Source organism: Lagopus muta, chromosome 11, assembly GCF_023343835.1.
Source record: "Lagopus muta isolate bLagMut1 chromosome 11, bLagMut1 primary, whole genome shotgun sequence".
Lineage (NCBI taxonomy): Eukaryota > Metazoa > Chordata > Aves > Galliformes > Phasianidae > Lagopus > Lagopus muta.
Window position 1 is genome coordinate 4,140,771 of NC_064443.1, and position 6,000 is coordinate 4,146,770.

General features: G+C 38.8%; 1 long non-coding RNA gene across 1 annotated transcript in view; it reads left to right on the forward strand.

The window, feature by feature from the left end:
• The window catches only part of LOC125698730 (uncharacterized), a 41,506-nt gene extending 36,607 nt beyond the window's left edge, over window positions 1-4,899 (forward strand). The window contains exon 3 of the long non-coding RNA XR_007379297.1: window positions 2,090-4,899. This is a non-coding gene — a long non-coding RNA (uncharacterized LOC125698730). The remainder of the gene's footprint in view (window positions 1-2,089) is intronic.
• The last annotated feature ends 1,101 nt before the right edge of the window (window positions 4,900-6,000 follow it).

A 6,000-nucleotide genomic window follows, 5' to 3' on the forward strand; every position in this document is an offset into this window, starting at 1 on the left:
TTTACTTCTACATTTCAACTTCATTTACCCTTAGCTATTGGTTTAATAAATGTTTACTGGATTTCCTTTAGATGTCCTAATGTTTCAGGCCATTAATAAACAAAAAATGTTGCTAGCCTCTCCTGTCCTCTTATGACTGCCATGCAAATAAATGTAGGGAAAAGAAGCACAGCAGTAGCAATGCCTGTGGCGATGAAAACAAGGACTACCAGAGCCCTATAAGGACAAACGTGCTCTACAGTTCAGTCACATCAAGCTGCCCATACAATTCTAGTTTTGGTGTTTTCCACACACTAATGTCTTTTTTTATTATTCACTAACTTTTTTTTTCTTTTTTTCTTTTTTAATTTTTCCATGGCATTTTTTATCCTTATATGATATGTCAAATCAGGATAGGCTGAAAGAGCTTTCGTCTGTCTAATCTATAGACCGAAGAAGCAACTGCTGCCCAGAGTTCAAGGCAGCAAAGAAAATTCTGATTATTTTTCAGCTTACCTAAAGGAATATTCATCTTTAGGAGGCACAACACATAGTGAGAATCTGGTGCCTTTATCTTGCTAGCAAGCAGCCTGCCTGAAACCGAGACACTGCCCTATCTCTCGTGCACGTCTGCCTTTGCTGTTCTTGGTCTGCTTATACCAGAACAAATAGCTGCTCTTCAGGAAAACCACAGATTCTGGTGCCCATCAGGGGCCATGAGTTTAATTAGAGTTTGGGGAATTATTTTGCTTTTAGGTGCAGGCTTTTGGGTGATGTTTTAACAGAGTACGAAAAAACTAAAGAGAATTGTAAAATTGTTCAGTGCTATCCAATGCCTTACAAACTCATGCCAGAAATTTTGGTATCATTGACAACAGCAGCCTATGTCAGCTTGGCTTTGTTCTGGACTGGATTGAGCACAGGCCTTTCTGAGTTTCTGAAACACAGCATTGCTTTCAGTAGCAGTTGCAAGTGTCCCACAAGATTGTCTTACTAAATCAGACTGTGGAACCCATGGAGACTGGTTCTGTTTGTCTGTTAATTATAAGCAAATTGTTACAAAGAAATTAGATCTCCTGTGTAAAACTCTAAATCTTTTCATTTTGTTTGTGAATTTCCTATTCCTGTGTCACTAAATGCCTATTGGGTATATGGTTTGAAAGATCATGGAGTGAAGCCCTGATCAAGTGAACCTCAGAACAATTAGTTAACATACATACAGGGAGATTTCTGTGAAAATCAGCTCCTAAGAGGTATTTCCTAACTTCTGTGTAATGGGCCACTGTCCCTACTGTAAAAGTTAACATGATTTACTTTCAAAGCTTTCTCTGCTGCTGCCTGCCTTCTAAGTAGTTCTGGCTTTGCTTCCAGCTCTCTCTATCTTGCATCTCTAATACTTAAGCTTTCCTAATTCTTTCCTCTGCTATTCTGGCCTTTCCTGCATTACTTGTCTGCATAGGAGAGAAGCTGTCCCAAAGCCTCAGGAATCATGAAGAATAGGCAATATCTTAAAGTGCAGCTTTTACTAAGGAGCCAACCTCATTGCACTGGGCGAGAGATTTCCCTTCTTACATTATTACAAGCAAACATGATTAAATAACTGAAAGAATACAAAAAACAGAAGCACTGAAATATTTTGAACATAAACTGTCAGAAGCCAGGTACTGTGTTACAGTGCCCCAAGAAAAATAGATTTCCTACAGTGCAGGATGGGTCAGTATTTATTTTTTCTTCAGCTTGATCTTTTCTAATAGCACCTAAATCCTTGTCACTTGTTCTTTTTCTTCAGTCCCCTCTAACTGCTGAAATTACTGGAAAAATTAATACCAAAAAATGGTCTCCAATTCTGTCTCACATGATTTTTAAATGCTTCAGCTTTGATTCATTCATTAACAATAGTTCATAATTATGGAGTTATTTCAGCCAAATACATTAGTGTGCATTAAATCCTCCAATCTCTTATAAGCCTTCAGGGGATGCCACAGACAATGTGTTTCACGGATGGGTAAACTGAAGCAGTGGAAAAGGAAAGCAAGCTGTATTGCTGAGATTATAATGCCAGTATTTTAAGTTCCTACACTTAGGTTCTGTGATTTTCAATCTTTTTCAGAGTATGAAGTAGAAAAGTATGAAGTAGAAGAGGGGAAAAGAGCCTTGCCTTTCACACTGCTGGGGTTGTTTTTGCAGTACTGAAGACCACAGTGGGGCAACAAAGAGAGGCATAGCAGAGACTGACTTAAATAGTTTCAGCACCAGAAAGCAGAAGAATGTTTCCATGCTGCTTCATTCTGACGTGATTTGACAACCTCATTTCACCCTAATGTCACTGGAAATCACAGTCCAATTTGACTGTGGCATAGTGTAAGATATAAAGAGACCTATGTATGTTTTGCATGTTTTGCTTCAGAATAGAACAGTTAACATTTATAGGCTTTGCCTAGTATGGACTGCCTAGAGCACCAAAACTGCCTGCTATGTCCCCTCCCAATTAAAAGAAAAATGGATAGGTTTTACTATTCCTGTGTTCTTTTGCCTTTTCACTTGGCTGAGCATTACTGGATGCTGTCTTTCTGTCAGTCACATTTCATCTTATCTTTTTGCCTCTAGCCATTTTGGTCCGCAATTGATTTTCTCACCACTTTAAGCAGAAACTGTGAGATCTGTATATTGGCACATTTCTCAGAGCTTTCTGCAGTAGTGGAAGCAGGCTGCATCCTACATGCAGCTGCTGAATATCTTTATTTTCCTTTTGAAGGCAACGGAAGTTACACATACTCAGTAATTTCAGTGGATACTGAGAATTTTGCATAATCAAATCCATTTTTCATGCTTCGAACAATTATTTCCATGAATGTGCATGCATATATACGTATAAATACATACAAATGTGTGCAGGCTTCTGTGTATCCACATTTATACATACACAAGTTCTCTGACTGGAAAATTTTGCTTTATAAGTAAGCTTCTCTCTTTGCCATAGGAAAAATAATAAAAGCTATTAGTCCTTTAAAAAAAAAAAAAACAAAAAACCTTAAGAAAACTGCATTCCAATCATATTCTGTGAGGGTTTTTTTGTTTTAAATAGCTAAAATAATTTCTAATTTAATCTGTGATGTGAATAGAATAAGCAATTTCCATGTTGTCCTTCATGTGAATAGCTCAGAGTCACATGGCAGTCATTAGATTGCTCAGGTAAACTGTGCCTTAGACAACGGACACTCTTTTGCTTCAGTTACTACTGCAGCCCAATCCCTTCTCTAAAATTGTACTGTTTATGGTTTCTCTTTGATAAGTTAAAAAAGCTGTGGTGCTGCAGTAGGCTTCTAAGCTAGAACTGGAAAGGCAGAAATAGACTTATTTCCCTTCTTGGATTGAATTAAATAGCCAGGACACTGCACTTTTACAGTCAACGTCAGGTTGCATCCATGCCTGTATGCAAATAAAGGGATCTGTTCACGAAGAACTCTAAGGAAGTAGATCTTGGATTGAGTGAGAACTTCTGGTTTACAGACACTTAAAAATCATGACCACTTGAACTAGAGAAAATAGGCAATAACTTTTATCTCTATTTGAATCTCACAAGAATGTGTAGGTCATATCTGTGCAGAGTATCAAATGTGAGAGTGGCTCTTCAAGGACATGATAAGGCATACACACAGTCTCTGGGTCTGAGACTAGCAGGACTAGCAGCAACTCAGAGTAACAGAGCATCTCACTTGGACACACATTTCAGAAGAGCATTCAAATAGTAGCCTTTATGCAAAGAGTACCCTTAAGATGATGCCCCTGCTTCTTTGACTTAGCAAATACAAGATAGAAAAACAAGCAAAGAATATATCTTCCCATCATTACACAGTGCAAACCGGTGTGTCAAACGCAAGTAATTCACTAGAGGAATCTTTCTGTTTCTCCAATCATTTTCAGTGGTTTTGCACTAGCTGGCATACCGTGTATCAAATGAGTAGTGGTTGTGCCTTCAGCTTTCTTGAGCTTTCATAGTCTGTCTCATTTTTTCTGCCAGAAGCAGTTATACCTCATTCCAGCTCAGTGCTATTTCAGACCTTCTAGCTACAGCAATAATGGCAAAAAGAGCAGTTCATGGCTAAACCTGTATGTGTGTATGTTTGAATCAGTATCTGGGCATGTATGTAAAACAGACATGGTATGTGCGTCAGTACACACATGTGTATAGACATTTCTTTCAGTTCCACATACTGGTTGTGAAACTTGCAAATATCAGCAATAAAACAGGCAGGAATCTTTGCTAGTCTAGTGTGAAAAGAACAATTTGAGTAGCTTTCAGATGCCACTTGTATCACTTAAAAAGACTGTTTTTATGGTCTCCAGCAAGAAATGTTCTCTATATTGGGTAGCTGATTTATCTGTGTACCACAGTTAAATAGCACTCATCCAGTTTAGAACGTTTTCTTATGTGTATGTTCTAGATTTATCATTATGGCATGCAACACTGTCCTTCTAGTAGTATTCTTCAGAGAATGAGTGAAGATTTCTGTGGGCAGCTAGAGAGCGTGTGGGGGAGGATCATTTCTGAATACTGACTGGGTACAGAGTCTTAGCAATGCCAAAGGGAAAATACTCTTGCATGCAGGGAAGATTTGATGAACAAAATGTATTTTGCTTGGCTTGACTCAATGTCCCATTCTTCAGTTCCACATGTAACTGACTTCATTTATTTTGTTTACAATTAATACCATGGAGTTGGGTTGGAGGGTGATTATTACACTGGTAGTACTGTGTAAACTTGCTCACCTTAACATCTTGCTGTGTTGCATTAGTTTCAAACATTTTTTCCTGGTTAAGTAGCAGTACAGTTTTCTTGCAGTCAGAATGCTCCCTGCAATTGATATTATTTCACAATGGTCTTTTCTAGTTACAATTACTCTGCTTACAGAAATCTTAAACTATATGAATATTGGAGACAAATAATTGGGAATAAAACCTCTGAAAAACAATGATAAAATATGAAGGCTTCAGTTGAGAATGCTTATATGCTTATAAGTGTTACCATCTGGTAATATTTTTCAGAATGCATTTTTCCAAAGAAAGCTGTAACAGACTGGGTTTTCACTGAATGTAAGGGGATCCTGGGTAGTTTATTGATCAGAGATACCTACTTTGTCCTGCTCTGCTCTGCGCTGTTCAGCCTCACCCCAAGCACCGTGTGCAGGTTTGGGTGTCACAACATAAGAAAAACATAAAGCTATTTAAGAGCATGCTGAGGAGAGCTATGAAGATGTTGAAGAGTCTGGAAAACCAGACGTATAAGGAGCGGCTGAAGTCCCTTGTTTTGTTAAAGAGAAAATGAGGCTGAAGGGAGCTCCTCATGAGGGAAGCAGAGGGACAGTGCTGATCTCTGCCCTCTGGTGACAGTGACAACCTGAGGGAATGTCACAGAGCTGTGTCAGGGGAGGGTCAAGTTGAGTGTTAGGGACAGATTCTTCACCAGAGAGTGGTTGGATACTGAAACAGGCTCCTCAGAGCAGGGGTCATGGCACAGAGTTGCTGGAATTTCAGATATATTTGGACAATGCTCTCAGACACAGGGTTTGACTTTTGGGTGGTCCTGTATCGATCCCACAGTGGACTCGATGATCCTTGCAGGGCCCTTCTAACTCATTTAGTCAGATCAATTCCATTATTTGTCTCAGTAGTTTTCAGAGATAAAGTAGTAACTAGAATTCCCTTTGCTACATATATGAAAGAGAAAAGAAATAGCTTTGGTGTGGATGAAGTCAAAACTGAGCTGCCATGACAGATACTAAATCAATTCTTTCTTTCTATGTGATTTCCATGATCCCCAGATGGCATGAAAAAACAAACAAACAAACAAAAACCACTACAGAACAAATGATCTACAGATGCATGAATAACAGCCTGCCGCCTTTAGTATTTTGACTGATGAAATCTGCCTTTGCAATTGTCATGGCTGCTCCCAGGAAACACACATCCTGCTCTTAGAGAACAAAAGTCACTTGCTTAATTTGAAATCCTGCCCCCTCT